Below are 20,538 nucleotides of genomic sequence, written 5' to 3'. Positions count from 1 at the left end.
GGCGGGCCGCCAGCAAGGACACAGGATGAAGGCACATGGACTCTTAGAAACTGGTTCGTAAACAGCACTGTACACTGGAATCTCGCAGGGGTGGGGTGGGGTCACAATGTACTGAGGCCCGGTCCTCTCCCAAGGACTGGGGTTAATTGATGTGACACTGGCTGGGGCGTCGAGAGTTTTAAGGTTCCCCAGGCAATTCTACCACGTGACAAGTTTTCGTGGTAAACGCTTTAGGGGTGGGTGAGAATGGCGAGTTCAAGTTATTTCACTTTCTCTAAGACCAAGAGACGATGAGAGCATGGACTTGCAGTCCTCAGAGTGTAGAGGGACTTTCCTCAACCAACCCCAGGTCAACAGTTAGAGAGGCTGTGGGCTGCATCGGGGCAGCAAGGAGAAGCCAGCGTGGGAGGCTATTGACAGGTGGCATTCAAAGTCTGCATGCTAACAGCTATTATTATTTTTTTTGTCTTTTTTTTGTTGTTGTTGTTGTTATTGTTGTTGTTGTTGCTATTTCTTGGGCCGCTCCCACGGCATATGGAGGTTCCCAGGCTAGGGGTTGAATCGGAGCTGTAGCCACCGGCCTACGCCAGAGCCACAGCAACGCAGGATCCGAGCTGCGTCTGCAACTTACACCACAGCTCTCGGCAACGCCGGATCGTCAACCCACTGAGCAAGGGCAGGGACCGAACCCGCAACCTCATGGTTCCTAGTCGGATTGGTTAACCACTGCGCCACGACAGGAACTCCTTTTTTTTTGTCTTTTTTTTTTTGCATGCTAACAGCTATTATAATTTGTTGGCCAATGCAGTCCGTTCTTGCTTTTCTGATTGCTTGTTTAGAGCTGACCAAGGCCCATATACTTAGCCTTGTAGGTATTATCTCAACTTGGTGCAGAGGTCTAGCAGCCGAAAATTCTAGTAGCTGAGCAATGACCTTGGGGTTGGTCCTGAGCCCCGGACACTGTAACAGGTTGCACGGTGTCTCCTCGTGGGAACCTGATTTTGTTCTGGAGTGAGCTTCCTTGCTGCGGTCAGAGGCAGGATCACTAGGCTTAGCTTTGGGATCCAGGTTTCTGGGGGCGGCGGGGGGGGGGGAACCTTCACGACCTCGTCTATAAACCTCATTACCTCCCCGTCCCAAATGCCATCACATTGGGTGTCAGGGCTTCGACATATACATTTGAGGGGATATAAACATTTCATCCACACCAGATGCCTTTCTCTGTTAAATTCCAAATATGTTTTCTTCTTGGGGTAAGTTCATCTAGGAAACGCTACGGTGGCCTTGCCAACGATTAAAATACCAGCCGCTAGTCACTGTCCCGAGTGCCCTGAATGGCCTCATTCCTGCCACCTCGTCTCTCCTCTCCCCTTCCCTCCCAAACTTCCAATCCAGCAGGACCCTGCTCTTCTGTGCTTCGTGTCTATTCTGATTGGCAGATGCTCGCGCCAGACCAAACAGAGTGACTAGGAATCCTGGGCCCGGCAAAGGAAAGACACCTGTTCACTATACGGCTGGGAAAAAGCGGGGAAGGACGAAGCCCATGAAGCAAAACTCAGACATGCAGATGTGACATATATACCAAGGAGATAGCGTCCGAGGCCTGGGGGCTGCTTCCTAGAGGACTGGGTCCTGCAGGCCTGGACCTGGAAGACAGAACGAGAGAGTTTCCTGGCAAAAACCATCTCTCCTGGCTCATTAGGAATCTTCCCCATGAGGCCAGAGGAGAAAGGATGTCCCAGCCCCTCTTGATTGTGGGGACACAGGCTGGAGCCATTCATTGCCCAGGTAGTCATGGGACCTGGCTTCCTCCTCCTCCCATCAGGGGCCGGCCCCCTCTGCACGCGCTGGCCTCTTTCCACCTATCTTGTCCTCCTGCCCGGCCCGGTGGAGCCAGACGAGTGCCTGCTCTTCTTCCTGGGGGCGGAGCAGGTCCAGTCCCACAGCAGTGGACACCCGGTCAGCTCCTGGTGGCGCTGAACAGGGGAAGAGTTTTTAGGTGTGTGTGTGCCCTTGGCCCTCATTCCTGCCCCCAGCCAAATACTCACTGAGGACATGACTGGCCTGGTCCCCAGAGGAGCCCCCAGAGCTGGGCACTCAACAGATGCGCACTGAATGAAGGCACAGGTAGGGGAGGGCACGAACGGGGATGGGTGATGGCTGCTCTCGGAGCAAATCAGCGTGGACCCTCGGGGCCAGTGGGGCAACGGTGCAGGCCCCTTGGGGAAGTGGCATCTCCCTCCACCCTGAGTGCAGGGACTTTGCTTGCTTTGTGGCTGCCCTGTGTGCCTGGGCCCTAGGAATCCTGGCCCAGTGGCCCAGGGGAGATAACGTGATGCTGTCTAATCCGTGTACCTGGTAGGGGGAATTAGGGTGGTGTGGCCTTCGAGATCCAGCCAGCTGTCAGCCACTCCCCTTCATCTCCCTGTGACTTCTTTCGTCTTCTCGGATGCTTCAGCCTGTACCTGTCATCCTCACCCTGATGGAGATGTGGGCCCCCTCTGTGCTTTGCTCCTGGACATTCAGTCCTGGCTTACCCTCCCTCCCCCTCCCCAGGACCTCTCATACCTGCCTCTTGCCCCAGGAAACTTGCTTTGCTTAGCGCGCCCATCGGCGCCCAGGGGACCCGCTCCATCCCTGGTACGTTTTCAGGCTGCTCAGTGCTCTGCCTCCTGAGGAGGTGAGGCCACATCAGGTGGTCCCCGGTTCCCACCTGAACCTTGAGGCCTGGAGCAAACGAGTGGCTGTGCTGAAGTCAGAGGCCTCCAGCCAAGCACTAGCCTTGCCTCGCCTGAGATCCCCTCCCTTCCTCGGAGCCCATGTCAGGCCCCCCTGGGGGAATAATTCACTGTTCTTTTTCTGGTATCTCTTCTGCCCAGGGCTTCTACAGCACTCACCACTGATATCACTCCCCAGAACTGTCAGGAGACCAGTCAATTGCACCCCTACCTGTAGGGTTTTCTGGGACTCTAGCGAGGAGGCCGTTCACCCCTCTGTCTCCCCTCCCCCTGGCAGGGCCCTTTCAAATGTGAAGGTAGTTCATCTGGAAAACCTTAGAATTCCCAGGAGAGCAGATTCTTGTCACTGGCTAGAAAGAAGGAGGGCTGCCGCTAGAATAGGGCGGTTTATATCATTCTTGTTGCTTTTATTTTTTTTTTTAAGTTTTATTTATTTATTTTTGTCTTCGTAGGGCCTCACCCTCGGCATATGGAAATTCCCAGGCTAGGGGTCAAATCTAAGCCGCAGCCACCCACCTGCACCTCAGCCACAGCAACACCAGACCCGAGCCACCTCTACAACCGACCCCGCAGCTCGTGGGGCCAGGGATCAAACCCACATCCTCATGGACACTAGTCCAGTTCTTAACCCGCTGAGCCACACCAGGAACTCCTCATCCTTGTTGCTTTTATAGGCAGAGAAAAGTTCAGATATTCAAGGAGTTGTAGTGTTAGCCTCACACATCACCAGCCATCTCTGGGTGTCCCCTGCTGGGTCTCGAACCTGGGCGAGCTGCGCATTCTCTGTATCACAGTTGCGCTAAGCGCTGGGCAAATCCTTCTGGGAATCGCCCCTCCTTAATGTACAGGGTTCTAGCACTTAAAACTCTCGGGTTAGCAAAGGTCATGAACTTTATCCGATGGCCATTTCCATCTTTAAAGTGGATCTGTGTTGAACATCTATCTGCCTTCCATTTGCCAGACTGTAAAACTGAGTCTTTTCGGACTCCAGGATGCTCGTGTTGCTTTGCCCTGGCATCTCCTCCCTCCTTCCTCCTCCAGAGGCTGGGGCAAGTTTACTCATCTCCGGTGGTGGTTTCGTCTGGTGTTCCGAGTTGGGCTGAAAGCCGCAGGTCCCGGGATTGGTGGAAGGGATCACCTCAGCTCTCCTGGCTGAGTCACAGCCGAGTGACTGCCCATTGCAGAAACCCGCAGCAGGGGCCCTCCCAGGGGGACTCCAGACAGGGCAGGATGAGCGGGGCAAGGGCTTTGGCTAATCCCACTCAGCTTGCACTGAAATGTGATCTGGTGTTTACTCCTCATTGCCTGCTGGAAAAAAATTCTCCCTGGGAGCTGGGCCGTGTGTAGATGCCGTGCAGTAATGGGGAGAGCAGGGAGATTGCAGGTGACCCCACACTGCTACGTAGAGCCAGCTGGCTTCTCCAAGGAACACCAGAGGCCGTCCCCACAATCTCTGGGAAAGCAGCTGAAACTTAAAGTGGCCAGGACTGCACTCCTGAGTTTCCTTTCAAGCCTGCGTCTTCCATCAGTTCCTTCTGCATCTCAGTAAAGAACCCTAAGTCCTCGAATCTCGAAACAAAGATTTCACCTTCGCTTCCTCTCTCCTGGTATGTTACCCCCACTCCACCCATACATTCGCCAGTCCGTGGGTTTTGCCTCCAAAATACATCAGAAATCTTTCCACCATGAGTCTGCGCCACCATCATTTCCCTGGTTTCCTGCAGTAGCAGCCTGTCTGCTAGATTCCATTCCTGCCCCCTACAGCCCATTTTGCATACAGCAGAGAAGTGGGTTTTTTATTTTTTATTTTATTTTTAATTTTTTATTTTTTTGTCTTTTTGCCATTTCTTGGGCCGTTCCCGGGGCACATGGGAGGTTCCCAGGCTAGGGGTCCAATCGGAGCTGCAGCTGCCAGCCTACGCCAGAGCCACAGCAACGCGGGATCCGAGCTGCGTCCGCGACCCACACCACAGCTCACGGGCAAAGCCGGATCCCCAACCCACCGAGCAAGGGCAGGGATCGAACCTGCAACCTCATGGTTCCTAGTCGGATTCGTTAACCACTGTGCCACGACGGGAACTCCCGAGAAGTGGTTTTTTTAAAATGTAAATTTGATCACTTACTTTCCAGGCTTAACCCCCTTCCTGACATATCTAAACTCCTTGCCTTGCCTTGCAAGACCCTAAAGGTTTGGTCCTGCTATGCGCACCTCAGCTGCCCCAAGGCTCCCGCCCAGCAGAAAGCTGCCTCAGGACCTTTGCACTTGCTGTTTCTGGCCTCTTGGAAGGCCCAGCTCCTCCCCTATCTTTGGAGGACTTGAGTGTTAACTTGTGTTCAGGATTTCAGTTCAAACGTGACCACTTCTGATGCAGGTGGACGTTGGTGAGAAGCTAAGTGTAAATCATAATACGGCCAACAGGCTATGGCCAGGTCAGAGGGCCAGGTCGGAAAGGTTAAAGAAGGTGCCCAGGTCCCACTGCTCCGAAGGGAGAGGAGGCCATAGAGGACAGGCAGGCAGGCCCTGGGGGCGGGAGGGGGGGTTCTGAGCGGTTTACCGGGCTGCCCACTCCCCTCCGAGGCTTCGGTAAATGTCACTCTAGCCTTAAGACTTTGGTTTTGGAGAGGAAAGTCCAAGCCTAAGGTCCAAGCCCACAGCAAAGTGAAGACAGGCTAGGAAGTTGGGGCGGGCGGCCCGGGGACTTCCTGCAAGGGACGCTCCGCCGCGGGGCTGGGCGGGCCCTGAAAGTGGCCAAGTCGCTCGCCCCTCCGGAGGCCCCTCGCGTAGCCCTGCTCGCCCCGCCCCGCCCGCTCGCCCCGCCCCTCCCGCTCGCCCCGCCCCCGGGGCCGGGCTGCGTTGACAGGGAGCGCGCGGCGGGCTGGGTGTTTGCATACAAAGGCGGCCACGCGCGCGGCGTCGCCTGGTAAATCGGAGCCACCTCGCCTCCCGCCTCCCGCCTCGCGCCTCCGGAGTCGAGTCCCCGCCGAGCCCCGGCCAAGCCCCGGCCGCCGCAGAGGTAGGAGCCGCAGCCTCTGCGGGATGGGGAGGGGTGGGGCTCCTCCAGGGGCGGCCCGGGGCTGGGGGCGCGGCCAGGCCGGAGCGGACCGGGGGGATGCGTGCCCACCCGGACGCTCGGGGACCGCGCTCTGTCCCCGCGGCCCTTTCAGAGCTAAGTGGTTCTGGGAGGGAGGCGGAGAAACAGGTCTCGGGGCCCGGCGGCCTCGTGAGCATCCCTCGGGCCTTCTCCTGCAGGGCTGACCTTGACCGGCCTGGTTGACTGGAGGGGCGGCCGCGGGATCCCTGGACCTCGAGACCAGCACCATCCTGGGAGGACGGGTGGCTTCTCCCCGCGCGGCGAGCAGTCCCTGCTCAGCGCCGGGGACATTTATGAAACTATTCCGAGGACGGTGGTGGTATTAGGATTCCTGCTTTGCTGTTGAGGAAACTGAGGCTTAGCGAGATTTACGAGCCCAAGGTCACACAGCCGCCGGGCAGCCGGCTGAGCCCGGGGTTGGAATCTCGGTTGTCAGATTACAGTCAGGTCTCTCCTTTGCCAGGCTCTGTGCACCTTTCCTGCAGCTTGATGGATGCTAGGCCTTCCATCAGATCCCCTTGCAAATAATTTCCTTTGGGGAAGGCCAGGAAAAAGTGGGATGAAACATAGGGTTTTTGAGGTAACTTTTAAGTGCCGCGGAGCCCCAGTGTGTAGATAAATAGATAACTGGCTGGTTATCTGGGTGGAGGACAGTCGTGGACAAAGCAGATGTCAACCTAGTTGTGACCACGAAACAGGAAACTTGATTAAAACAACTGGCAGTATTGATTCAGAGTTTTTAGAACCCAGCAGTTTCCCCAGGAGAGTGGGGGTGTTTGGGAAAGAAGAGCTTCTAACAATGTTTTTGTGGGAGGCCTCGGGTCGTGGGAGGGGATGGTGAAATTTGCTGTTTATCCCCTGTTCAGTAATTTGGGTCTTATAAATGAAAGTAAGCAATTGACGAATGCATAGTAATGGAGACATAAACACACAGGTAGCAGTTCTTCCCCCCAGAAATGTTGGAAGATCTGTTTGTCATATGGTTTATATTTGGATAATGCTTTGTATTTGCTAACATCTGTTTTATCATTGAGGATTTTTGTCTCTGAGTGTTTGTTTTGGAACTTTTATGCCTGTCTGTGTGTAGGGCCATTTGTTCCGAAGCCAGGCCTGGGCAGAGACCTGGACCTGACCTTATAGGGTCTGCAGGCGTGGGCGCTCCTCTGAGGTCTGCCTTAGTTTGCCCTGGGGCCTTGTCCGAGTGCCTTCATCAACCCGGGTCTCCAGCATCAAAGATCTCAGCCCTCTGGGAAGCAGCAGGCTGCAGGGGGCAGACCTGCTGAGTCCTGTTGCTCGAGAGCACTCGGGCGTTCAAGTGGGGGACTGACGGATCTCCTGGTCCTGAGCGTCTTGAGCGGACCAAGGAAAGGTGAGGAGAACAAGTCTGCCCTGGGGAAGGGCAGGTGGCCAGCCTCGCAGAAGGAAGTCTGTGTTCAGGGCCCTGGACCAGAGGGAAGGGGAGGGCAGGTGATGGAAAGATATTTCACAAGAAGGCCTGAGGCCACCATGGCCGGTGGGGCTCCCAGGCTGGTACAGAGAACTTGGCTTTGCAGTTTTCACCATGTACCTCTAATTTGGGCCAATGACAAATTCGGAGCGTCACTTTCTTCTATGAAATGAAAAGATAATCGCTCCCATTCACAAGTTATTGTAAAAGTAATTGTAAAAGTTAACTGAGATACACAGGAGCCCCTGCGACGAAACACGGGGTCACTGTGGTCACTGTTATTTTAAGGGAGGAACACAGGGTGCCAGTGAGGAGGGCTATTTGCAGCCTGGGGACAGTCCTGGGCTGTCAGTCATCTGGGCTGTCCGTCATCGCTGTGCGACCCTGTCTCACACTGAGTTGGCCTCACCTGGATCCTTTCTCTTCTGGATTCAAATTCTAAAAGGCGCCTAATTGAGATGAGTTGACTTGGGCAGGTGCGCCCACGGCGGCGGGGTGGGGATGGGGGGCTGAGGGCTGCAGGCAGCACATTCCACCTTCTGGGGAAGGTCTGTTGGGGTGGCGGTGGCTTTTGGAGCATTTTGAGAAACACCTAGAAGACAGTGATCCAGTGGGGACGCTGAGGCTGGCGGTTTGACCTGTTTGCTGGTCACACTTCCTCAGCATAACCGAGGCCTGAGAACTTGGAGCTGGTGAGACGACGAGGAACGAGGAACACGTGAGGCTGAGGTGCACGATCGCACGGGCAGCCTTGGGGTGGGTTCCCTGGGGGGGCGCGGGTGATGGGCCAAGTCCCACTTGTTAGGTTTCCCTGAGCCCCGTTTATAAGCGCACTCACTTGAAATCAGAATGGGATTTGTGAAAAGCTGGGCAGAGCCGGGACCAGCCCATCAGTGATTTGACAGATTCCTAATGTGGAGCCGACTCCAGGAGCCTATCTGATGGCTGTTTGTGAAATGGGAGCTCTCTAGGCTGTGAGCCGAGGGTGGGAGAGAGAGAGCCGCCCGACGCCTGCCTGCCTGCCTTCCTGCCGGGCAGTGGGTCCAGCTTAGGGGATGCCTTGATTAGGGCTGCCCCAGGGCGCTGGGGACTCTGCCCACCCCCCGGGGGTAGGGGTTCCGCTTGGAGCCAAGAGGCGGGGGTCGGGGGTAAGGAGCCTCCTGACTTGGGGGCCATCAGGGAGCTTGTGACCTGCCCCCTCCTTCCCGTGTCCTCCCCCCTTCCCTGTGCGTGCCTGGGCTTCTTCCTCTTCCCATGTGTCTTCCCCCCCCTCCCCCGCCCCTTCTCCCCACCCTTTATTCAACAAACAAGAAGTGAGCAGCCTCTGGCCTTGGGGCTGGGGTGTGTGCAGCTGGAGTATTTTGAGGAATCTATGTTTCTGCTGCAGGGAGTCCCGGGGCTGGCCATCAGCTAGAATTTTTCACAGCGCAGCTTCCAATCCACGGGTCTGAAAATCAGTCTTGTAGGCCCATCGGTGCTTTTTAAAAAGTAAAACAAAATAGAAAAGAGAATACCAGGGCGTGCTCATCTTAGGCGTGGTATTGTTTTCTGATAGTCGTCTTCGTTGTGGGGGGCAGTGTGCGCGCACATGCGTGTGCGAGCTTTGGTGGAGGGAAGACGGGGTGCTTGGGACAGAGTGCCTGGCGTGTGGGGACGGGACCTGCGTGTGTTGGCTCAGCACCCCTCACTGCCTGCTGGGGGGTGGCCCAGGGCGCTTTGCCACCTCCCCTGTCCAGCTGGAGGCCGAGTAGGACTGACTGGACAGGCTCAGTGTGAGATGCTTCTCCGCGCCGGTGGTCCTAACGTCACTCAACCCACTGAGCAGGTTTGGGATGCGTGCAACAGCTTAGATTTTTTTTGCTGGTGCTGAGTGCTGGGTCTTTCCAGAAAAAGCTAGCAACAGGCTGTTAGAGCAGAGTCATGGGTTTGCGTCGACTGCCTGTTTGTTTCTAAAGCTGGCCGCAGACCCTGCACCTGAGACGTGCTGCTGGCCCAGGGCTCCAGGGACACGATGGGCATGTTGACGCCGTGTGCTTTGTTCTCAGAGGGCCTGGCATCTCCTTGGACACACGCATTCTCTGTTTTGGTGAACTCTTCCTCTGCCTTCATTGGCCTCACGCGGTGTCCACCCCTGGTTTACAGAAGGCAAGATCGAAGCCTCGAGGGTCATGGGATGACAGGCCCGCCACATGGCACGCTCCCTGGCAGCCGCTTTGGCAAGAGAGTTTTGCTGCCAGTCAGCTTGCATCATCCCAGAATTTGGCCAAACCTGGGGTGGCCTCTGGGCTCACATTTTTGAACAAAATGGAAATGTTTTCCCAGCCTGCTGGAATGGGAACAGACCCTTCCGACTTTCCATATTAATTTTACCCAGTAGTCTTCTTGGCCTGGGGCTTTGTGGGAGGGTGCAGTTTAAATAGTCGACAAATGCAAAGCATTGTCAGGTGACAGCCCTGACTCACGGGCCAGGCTTTGGCCCCGTTTGTGACCACAGGGCTGGCCCCTGGCTTCCGTTTGCCTGTGCGCTTGGACAGGTACTTTGCGTCCTGCCTCACAACCATCCCCTGGGGTGGGCGCTGTTAGCATCATCCGCGTTGGAGGTACTGAGGGGCTGAGAATTAGAAAGAGGCTCATGGTCGCGGTCAGTGGGCGGTAGAGCTGAGCAGGGAACACCAACCAGCCGCCCCCGGGGCTGAGCTCTCAGCCCCGAACCGTAGGCGCCCTCCTGAGCATTTAGGTATATTTAGCCCCCCCCCCGTCCCCCCCCTCCGCCATGAGTTTCTGTGTGGAGTGGGTGGGGGCCCTGCAGAAGTAGAAGTCCCCAAAGCAGGGCTTTCCTTTTGACCAAGACACACACCTGGATGGACAGAGGCCCTTGCAGGTGTGTAAAGAGAGGCAGCCGAGCCCTGCGCTCCGTTGATGACTTACGTGAAGAGCCAGGGGACCAGGCTCGAACCTGAGCCTGTTTTGCCCAGCACTTTGGCCACCGTCTCATTCAGATGCCTCCCCCCCGCACTGCCCAGGCCCTGTGTCCTCCTTGGCCGGCACCGGAGAAGATCCATCACATGGGATTATAAGACCTGAGTGTTGCAAGATCCCAGTGCTGGAGGAACAGTCGCCCGTCTGACCTTTGTGACCAATGCAGGAGCCACCCCCCCATCACCCCCTCCTTGGGTGACGGGGAGACCCTGACCCGGAGCAGGCCAGGTTTTTTCCATCCCTTGCCCGGTTCTCAGCGGTCATTAAAAACTGAATGCTAGGAGTTCCCGTCGTGGCGCAGTGGTTAACGAATCCGACTAGGAACCATGAGGTTGCGGGTTCGGTCCCTGCCCTTGCTCAGTGGGTTAACGATCCGGCGTTGCCGTGAGCTGTGGTGTAGGTTGCAGACGCGGCTCGGATCCCGCGTTGCTGTGGCTCTGGCGTAGGCCGGTGGCTACAGCTCCGATTCGACCCCTAGCCTGGGAACCTCCATATGCCGCGGGAGCGGCCCAAGAAATAGCAACAACAACAAAAAAGACAAAAGACAAAAAAAAAACAAAACAAAACAAAAAGAAAAACTGAATGCTAAACTGATATGTGCACATGTAAAAAAACCAAACCCCGAAACCAACACTGGAAATATTTGCACAAGAAGCAAAGATCTCCCCCCTTCTCTACCCACCACCCCCAACCTGGTCCCCAGGGTGAGCCTGCGAACCTTGCTTAGTGTGGAAAGCAGTCCAGAATTTTGTGTGCGTGTATCAGAATATGTGTATTTTGGAGTTCCCGTCGTGGCGCAGTGGTTAACGAATCCGACTAGGAACCATGAGGTTGCAGGTTCGGTCCCTGCCCTTGCTCAGTGGGTTGACGATCCGGCGTTGCCGTGAGCTGTGGTGTAGGTTGCAGACGCGGCTCGGATCCTGCGTTGCTGTGGCTCTGGCGTAGGCCGGTGGCTACAGCTCCGATTCAACCCCTAGCCTGGGAACCTCCATATGCCGTGGGAGCGGCCCAAGAAATAGCAACAAGAACAACAACAAAAGACAAAAAGACAAAAAAAAAAGAATATGTGTATTTGTAATTCTTAAAAATGGGTTCATATTATAAATATTTTTGTGCTTTTTTTCATGTAATATATATGCCTTTTTCTATTAGTATTTGGGGAACTATCTCTCCCTCCTTTTTTTTTTTAACAGCCTCATAATTTCTGATTATATGGTGTGAGTGGTCCATAACTAACCAAAGTCCTATAGGTATTTGTTTCTAATTTTCTCCGTTATAATCAGTGCCCTGGTTACTGCTTTGTACCTGGCTCTTATCGCAGAAGAATTGCTGGCATTTGCTAGCATGTGCAAAAAAACAAACAAACAAACAAACAAAAATGGCAGGAATTCCCATCGTGGTGCAGTGGTTAACGAATCTGACTAGGAACCATGAGGTTGCGGGTTCAATCTCTGGTCTCACTCAGTGGGTTAAGGATCCAGCGCTGCCGTGAGCTGGGGTGTAGATCGCAGACCCGGATCCCGAGTTGCTGTGGCTGTGGTGTAGGCCAGCGGCTACAGCTCCAATTAGACCCCTAGCCTGGGAACCTCCACATGCCGCAGGTGCGGCCCTGGAAAAGGCAAAAAGACAAAAAAAAAAACAAAACAAAAAAAAAACGGCAGCTGCTACCGAGATGCCTGCCCTGTTGACATTCGCCCACCGGCAGTGAGTGGGGAGTGTCTGGTTTTTCCCTCTTCTCCCCAACCCTCAGGATTTTACAAATGCTTTGCTTTTGGATCATCCGAAGGGCCTCGTTTGGTTTGTAGGTCATAACTGATGACTAGGATTGAGTGACATCTCACGCATCATGACCAAAGGGACCCCTTTCTCAGGGAACTCTCTTTCTCTCTTTTTGGGACCATTTTCCTATTGAGTGGGTCTGGGGATTGACCTTAGAGTCTAAAGGCGGATGGTGTCAGCAAAATTGCGGGGTGATGAGAGCTGGGGCTGGGGTTATGAATTTTGGCAGAAGCTCCAAGAAAGCAATATTTCTTGGCAGTCTGCGGAAGAATTCTGCCAGTTCTGGGTGAAATACTGATTTGTCTGTTGAAATAATGAGGTGAGAAGTCCTGAGCTCTCCATTGCCTCACCTTGACCAAGGGTTAGCAGGGCCCCCTCTCTAGAACCACACAAGATCGGGGTAACCGATGCATTGGTGAATCTGCTCTGTGCCAGCAGGTGGAAGATTAGCCTCAGTGTGGGGCTCCCCTGCCCTGTGGGGGCCTTGAAGGAGGAGGAAACCTACCATGCCTACGCTCTCTCTTTGCTGCGTGTCTGGAGTCATTCTGGGCGTCTCAGTTTCCGTCTCACTCTTGCAGAGCAACAGCCCCCCTCGATCGGACACATGCACTCCCCACACCTCCCCCGCTGCCCTCCACCCTTCGGGATGGCCTGGAGCTGGCTCGCCTTTCCTCTGGGTCTGGAGCTAAGCTGCGATGGGCCGGGCCTGGTTAATTCAGAAAGGACTCTGGTTTGAGCACCCAGGGCCTCTGGTTTTGTCGGCTCATCGGCAGGAAGCATGAGCACTAATACTTTGCAGGAAGTATTAGTCCGACCTATGAGCTTTTAAAAAGCATCTTGAGGGGAGTTTCTGTTGTGGCTTAGCTGGTTAAGAACACTACCAGTATCCGTGAGGATGTGGGTTCAGTCCCTGGCCTCGCTCAGTGGGTCAAGGATCTGGTGTTGCCACAAGCCGTGGCATAGGTCGCAGATGCGGCCCAGATCTGGCATTGCTGTGGCTGCGGCGTAGGCTCCAGATGCAGCTCTGATTGGACCCCCAGCCTGGGAACTTCCATATGCTGCGGGTGCGGCTGTTAAAAGGGAAAAAAAAAAGCATCTTGAGTTTTTAGGCATTTCCTTACTTTGGACCAGAGCATCTCTTGAAGAATGCTGGCCTGCCAGTACACTCCCCAGTCCCCAGAAATTCCGTGGGCAGCCAGAAGTTTGCTCTTTTGTGTAAGGAGCTTCTCCCAGCGCTTCGTTCAGGACAATCAGACTAACATGTGGAGCAGCTGATGGACTCACTGGGTCCGACTGGCCGGGAGGGAGGGGACCTGGCCCCACACGTGCTGTCGGTGCAGCGGGGTGGGGATGACACCCAGGGCCCTGGACTCTCAGCCTGGCCTTGTATTTCCTGTGTCACGCTGCCCTTAAGTTAGACTTCCTTTTTCGTCATTTCTCTGTAACTTATCACCCTTGCCAGCCGATAAGTATCAATGCACAAGGCTCAGAAGAAAGACTTCCTCTTTGCCATTAATATAAATAGTAAGGGGAGGATATGCTATTTATAAACCAATTTCATTTTCATGCAAGTCTAATTAGTCATTATATCACTTTTGAAATTTCTTAGAAATTGTCTTGTTTTAAATGCTTTTAGGGAAACCGGCTTTTATCTCGTTAGCTCCCGGGTGAATGTGACCTTGGCCAGACCCGAAGCAGCCTGGTCTTTGTACTCAGAGCTGGTCAGACCTCAGATTTGGACCCAAATGGAGGACACGGGGTGGAATGTGCTCAGAGGAGCATGGCCAGGGGTGGCCAGTGGAGACCCCCCCCCCCTGCCCATCCCTCTGAGGCCTGGCGGGGGGCAGACAGCTCCTTCCTGGAGTGTCAGGGCCCAAGGGGCCATCAGTCACACAGCTGACCTCACATGGCCGAGTCCCACCGGGAGAAGGGAGAAAGAGACATCCCGCACCCAGGGTGCGGCGGGGAGAACCCTGGGAGGCAAATCGTGTGTCCCTGAGCAGGAAGGGTCCCACCTACAAGCCCAAGGGCTTGGATACACCCAGGGAAAGAATATCACTCTCCCAGAGCAGAGTCTTCAGCTTCTAGAAAGATCATCAGCCGACATCCGCATTCGTTTGTTCCATAACTGAGCTAGTGAAGTTAACAGACATTCAGCTTCTCAGGACTGGAATTAGCCTTGGCTGGTGGTGCCAAGCCCAGCACTGGGCACAGGTGAGCGTTCAGGTGACCTGCCACGTGCAGGGGGCGGGCGTGTGTAGGAAGGGCGGGCCTGGGCTCTTTGCGCATGGGTCCTCAGAGATGGCTTTAGATCCTTGAGGTGGATCCGGATAAAAAGGAGGAGGAGAAGGGTTTTTGGGGGGCTGTTCCCGAGGCATATGGAGGTTCCCAGGCTAGGGGTCAAATCGGAGCTGCAGCTGCTGGCTACAACACAGCCACAGCAACTTGGGATCCAAGCTGAGTCTGTGACCTACACCACAGCTCGTGGCAACGCCAGACCCTTAACCCACTGAGCGGGGCCAGGGGTCCAACCTGCGTCCTCATGGATACTAGTCAGTTTCATTACCGCTGAGCCACCATGGGAACTCTAGGAGGAGAAGATTTTCCCCATGGATATTTAATTCAGATTTTACTAGTCAATTTCTTTGCCCCTTTTCTTCATTAATTCACAAGTAACGAGACCTTTTCAGAGCTTCAAGGACCCTGTGCCCCTGACTGTTAGCTGGTGGCTGGGCTCAGCCGAGTCTGTGCACCTGCCCCGAGCGTCTTCTGCTTACCTGTGTGCACCACCTGGAAATGTGGAGGATGAGGCTGGTTTGCTGTCCTGGCCCGACCGGCAAGCCCAGCCCTACCTCTGGAGCAAGCCGACCAACTTCCAGACTAGGACATAAAACTATTAAAGTACACCCCAGCGGATAATTTTGGCCTCACCATTGGAGAACTGAATATCTTTTCAGATGCTGTGTGTTACACCTTGCTGCGTATATAATTTAAAGTCTGGGGGCTGCCCCATACGTAGGTGGGAAGTCAAGTCACACAGAAGACTGCTGGGATTGTCACAGTGTTGTCACAGTATTGGATGTGGCCTTCAGCTGGGTTGGAGAAGTGCTTTTACCCCTTACCCTGTCCAAGTTAAACTCTAAAGCTCAATTTCCTTCTCTGCAAAATGGGGAAATTGTGTCCCTTGCATCATTACGATAACTAAGCAATTTCAACCCTTTAAATCATCACCATCTGGACCAGGTACCAACCTTAATGGCATGTGGAAGTGGACAGCGGGTTTAAAGGTTTGTGTCACACTGGTTTGCCGCTGTTATTATCTTTGCTTAGTGTTGCCAGGAAACTCTGGATCTTTAGCGGTCTCTCCGATATGCTCCTTTAACCAAAGTGGCTGGCAGGCTGGATGGAGTATCGGTGGGTCCCGAAGAGCTGGCACTGGCTGGGGACCGCTGCTGCTGGTAACAGGAACACAAAGCCGGAGGCCTGTCCCCGGATGGTGTTGGGTTGGCCTTCCAATCAGGAAGCTCCCTGCGTGTTCCTCAAATCCAGATTGCACAAGTGTCCCTGAGGCACCTGCTGTGAGGGTAGAGGTGACAGATACACGTTTGCCTCTGCACACGCAGTGGTGGATTTGTGGCACGCGCCCCCTCCCCCCCCCCCCGGAAGTCATGAGTCATCAGAAGCTGAAGGTGCCAAAGGTGCCTTAGATCCTTGAATAAAGGAGTGGCTTTGACCTCTGGGGCCTTCAGGACTGCGGGGGACGTTTTGAACGGATGTCTAAGCCCTGAGGAGGGGCGGCGGGGGCGGGGCGGGGGGGATGTGAATGCATCCAGAGCCCACAACCAAGTCTGACCTACCTCGTCGCTTGCTCCGGGAAGAAATGGCAACAGTTCACTTTCAGCCTGTGTTTTCCAAGGACCAAGACCTTTTCAAAGTCATCATCTAGTTTAATGCTCTCGCTCTCGATGGCCGCTGGTGAGGCCTCATCGGAGAGCTTGTGTGACTCCCTTGTCCCCTGCACACGGCTTGCAGATGCTCCAGGCCTTCTGGCCCCGTCACCAAATAGCAACACCAGCAGCAATAATAATAACAGGCACGACCTCCACGTTGTGAGTTATGTTTTGTTCCGGGACCTCACTGAGGATGTAGCATGGGAGGCAGCCTCTCAGATGCGCTGAGGACCTGCTCCAGACAGGTGAGGGAGGAACCGCATATACAGAAGTTTGTGCTGGAACAAAACTGTAGTTGGACATCTGGAGGTTACTGCTAATCAGACACCCAGGTTAATGATTTTAGTGCTTGGCTGTGTATGGGCAGGTGCAAGAGTCTGGGCTCGTTGAAACGATTCCTTTGATAAGCCGTCTTTACTATCTGGGGCCAGCATCCTGTTTTGTCTCCTTCTGAATTCCCCTCAGGGCGCACCTTTGGGGCGGCTGCAGCAGCTGATGGCCCGCTGGCGACAGAGTTGGTTGTTTACCAGAGGCAGGCAACATTGTTTGTTTACCGAAATGGCAGACAACTTTTTTTTTTTGATCCACACCCCTAACGTCGTATGGTTTTTATGGTTCAGACTCTGATCCTTATCTTTCATGGCCCGTGTGTTGGCAAGAAGTGTGTTATGAGCCTGTTGTCTAAACCGTGTTTGCAGTGAGTTTAGTTGGGGGCATTGCCTTCAAGAGTTTTATGTTCCTGGGAGAGAATAGTTCCCATTTTCTTATTTCTAATTTGTGAATTTTAGGCCTGTTCCCCTCATACCCATAATTGCCAAGCTGCGCTGGAGGTGGTGGGTGTATCTTGGTGTCTGTACATCTGGAATTTTTTATGATGGGACCAAATAATGCCCCAAGACCCCTCTCCCCTACTTCTTTTTTTTTTTTTTGGTCTTTTTGCTATTTCTTGGGCCGCTCCCGTGGCATATGGAGATTCCCAGGCTAGGGGTCCAATTGGAGCTGTAGCCACCGGCCTACGCCAGAGCCACAGCAACGTGGGATCCGAGCCGCGTCTGCAACCTACACCACAGCTCACGGCAACGCCGGATCGTTAACCCACTGAGCAAGGGCAGGGACCGAACCCGCAACCTTATGGTTCCTAGTCGGATTCGTTAACCACTGCGCCACGACGGGAACTCCTCCCCTACTTCTGAGAGCCAACCCAAAAAACCACAACTCCAAAGCCCATGGGATGCTTGGGGTGAGGTCTTGTTGATTTCATCACGTTGTTACGACGGGGTCATGGAATCATCCCCTTAGCGTCCCATTCTTGAATTCCCTTTATAACGTCTTCATCAAATCATGATTTAGATTCTTTGAATACTCCCATGGATGGTAGGCTCACTCCTTCTAGTGATTTAGTTCTCTTAGAAGCTTGGTCTCCTAGCTTGTGCTTTCAACCCTGGCTCTGGAATGGCCTCTTTATAAACCTGACTGTAGCTCCTATCTCTGACCATCTGAATAGCCCTGGACACGTGTGAATGTGGGCTGAACGTTATCTGACTTTTAGAACTAGATGCTCGGTATCTGTTTTCTACAGCTACACAACCGACTGACTTTTCTTGAGCTGAGCCTCACCGATTTATACCTGTTCTGTCCAGTGAGATGGCAGGCGGTGCTTTCAAAGGATGACAGGAAAGACGAGGGGGTGAGCCGGGGCTCCCGTCCCTCGTGGCCACTTACTGGTTGTGCTGCCCTGAATGTCACCCAAGCCTGGTGCCGCACTTCCTCGTCGGAACTGGGGTCATGATGTTGATTCTGAGCGCCGCACGGGGCGGGCGTTAGATTTACACTAGCTGACTCTCTCCTATGCAAAGGAGGGTTTTTTGTTTTTGTTTTTTTTTTTTTGCCTTTTTGTCTTTTTAGGGCTGCACCTGTGGCATATGGAGGTTCACAGGCTAGGGGTCCAGTCGGAGCTGTAGCTGCTGGCCTACACCACAGCCACAGCAACGCCGGATCCTTAACCCACTGAGCGAGGCTAGGGATTGAACCTGCAACCTCATGGTTCCTAGTTAGATTCGTTCCCACTGCGCCATGGCAGGAACTCCTGCAAAGGAGTCTTGTATCTCGTGAAGTAGTAGACGCACGTCGCGTGGAGGCCTGCGTAGCCTTTTGCTGAGGAGCCAGGAAAAAGTGCTCTCATGATTAGCGATGCGTTAAGGATTTGCAGCCTCCACGGGGTGGGCGTTGGCTGATGGCTCTAGAGTCTTCCTTTCTCTCCACAGTCGCCAGGCCCTCGCTGTGGTTTCCAGAGCACTGAAATCTTTCTCACAACCATCTTTTTATTCCCTCACCTCTGCTAACTATCCCTGGAGTCTCTGGCTGCTCCAGGAAGCACGTGCCCCCGGGGTGCACCTGCTGCTCCCTGGAGAGCCTCTTGAAAACGAGAATGAGTGTCGGGGGGCGGTGTCGAGGGACGGAAAGGTAACGTCCTGCAGGCAGGAGGATTTGTTTTCTCAGAGGGCCTGCAGAGCTGCTTCGTCCTGGATGTCCTTTGAAAGAGGAACCACGGGTTAGCCTCTGCTGAAACCGGAGTCTAGTTAGGTCATCTGTTGTCAGCAGTTCTCTTTCATGTGCTTCCAGAACGTTTTCTCATTCTTTGTGTGCGGTGACCTGTCCGCTCTTTCCCCATTAAAACCTTAGACTGTGGCGCAGGCCCGTGTGGCCGTGGCAGCCCTGAGGGCAGCCCTGCTCAGCGGAGCCCCCTCTCACCGCGCCGCTCCAGCCTCGCCCTGATGAGCATCAGGAGGACACGGACGGCCCCTGCGCCCTGGTCCTCCGCTCTGGGACAGGCATGTGTTGCACTGTGGTCGGAGCAGGACAGAGGCAGCGGTGATGGCGCATCCTCTGTTCTCATCAGCCCGATGCACGAGTGTTCCCAGCCGTTAACGCATTTCAGGTTTGGATGCCAGACGCCCGGCAGATCTAATGCAGTTAAATCCTTCCAGAGGTACGCAGCTTAACAGACGAATATGTGAGACTAGGCTCCCAGCCAAGGCTGAGGAGTGTCATCCAAGGCAGCCTGGGAAGTAGTTAAAGAAACCGCGGTCCTGTGTGGCCGCAGCATTTCCTGGGTCCCTAGGGAGGGCCGGGTGCCACGGGCGGGTGTCCAGAGATGAGCAAGCCCCCTGCTTGTCCTTATGGACGGCAGGCAGCTTGGAGGATGGGGCCTGTCTAGCCACTGGACAAATGGCAGCCTGCTTTCATCAAGCAGCTGCCCGGGACAGGAGGTGATGGCATTAGCTGCACAGGAGGGCCCAGGAGGAGGTTCACGGGCAGTGAGTTATTTTGGGCATGGAGAGGAACAAGGTAGCCTGACCTGCAGAGGAGGACACAGGGGTGACCCATACAAATTAAGGAGTGATTGCGAACTCTCATGGGACATTTTTTTTTTTTTTCTCTTTTTGCGGCTGCACTTGCAGCCCATGGAAGTTCCCAGGCTAGGGGTTGAATTGAAGCTGCAGCCGCTGGCCTATGTCACAGCCACAGCAACACAGGATCCAAGCTGCATCTTCGACCTATGATGAAGCTTGTGGCAACGCTGCATCCTTAACCCTCTGGGTGAGGCCAGGGTTCAAACCCGCATCCTCGTGGATACTCGTTGGGTTTGTAACCTGCTGCACAACAGCAGGAACTTCCTTTTTTTTTTTTTTGACATTTGGTTCTTAAAGAGAAGAAGATAGAAAAGTGAAAGTGAGAGAGATTTAGCAAAAATGGTAGTTCTGAGAGATGTGTTTATTGAGAGCTGTGCACTCCCTTTGACCTTTGCCACCGTGAGGGTTCTCAGCCCTGACCTGCCCCACCAGCCTTCCTGGAAAAGAGTGACTCAGAGTTAGATGTTGTGACCACAGCCTGACCATTCCATTTCCAGGGAGCAGACCCCACTGTTAAAACAGAGAGTTGGTTATTTTCCAGATAACCTGCCTCCCATAATGGTCTCCTGGAGGGAAGGAGAAAGGGAATTAAAATCACTTTTATCCACTTGCACAACAAATGAGCAAGACCACTGATTCCTGAACTGACGGTTGGGGAGGGGGGTGGCCTCAAATAATTGACCCCGGTGTTTGGTTTTAATACCTGATGCTCTTGAAGCTGAACACGCTGTTTATTGAGTGGTATTGTTGTGGATAGGCTCCCTGGTGGGAATGTGCTCACGGATTTGTGTCCATGGTGTAGGATCTATTTGAGACTTAATACAAGTCCTATAGGGGTTTCTAACTTAGGGAGGAATACCTGGAAAGACATTATTTCTTTTTTCTTTTCTTTTCTTTTTTTTTTTTTTTTGTCTTTGATCTTTTTAGGTCCGCACCCACAGCCTATGGAGGGTCCCAGGCTAGGGGTCCAATCGGAGCTGTAGCTGCCGGCCTACGCCAGAGCCACAGCAACGCAGGATCCGAGCCGCATCTGCAACCTACACCACAGCTCACGGCAACTCCGGGTCCTTAACCCACTGAGCGAGGCCAGGGATCAAACCCGAAACCTCATGGTTCCTAGTCGGATTCGTTTCCCTTGCG

General features: G+C 54.1%; 1 protein-coding gene across 4 annotated transcripts in view; it reads left to right on the top strand.

The window, feature by feature from the left end:
* LPIN1 (lipin 1) overlaps positions 1 to 20,538 on the top strand; it is a 135,186-nt gene that overhangs the window by 47,559 nt on the left and 67,089 nt on the right. Inside the window, exon 1 of one of the 4 annotated variants that reach the window (XM_047782624.1) lies at positions 5,615 to 5,752. The exons of 2 other annotated variants lie outside the window; for them this stretch is intronic. The gene's annotated coding sequence lies outside the window, so the exon portion shown is untranslated. Of the gene's footprint in view, positions 1 to 5,614; positions 5,753 to 20,538 lie in introns of those variants that run through there. One more of the 4 variants, XM_047782625.1, reaches the window with a different exon arrangement.

The sequence above is a fragment of the Phacochoerus africanus genome, chromosome 5 (assembly GCF_016906955.1).
Source record: "Phacochoerus africanus isolate WHEZ1 chromosome 5, ROS_Pafr_v1, whole genome shotgun sequence".
NCBI classification, from domain to species: domain Eukaryota; kingdom Metazoa; phylum Chordata; class Mammalia; order Artiodactyla; family Suidae; genus Phacochoerus; species Phacochoerus africanus.
This window is presented reverse-complemented; position numbering and strand designations above follow the sequence as displayed.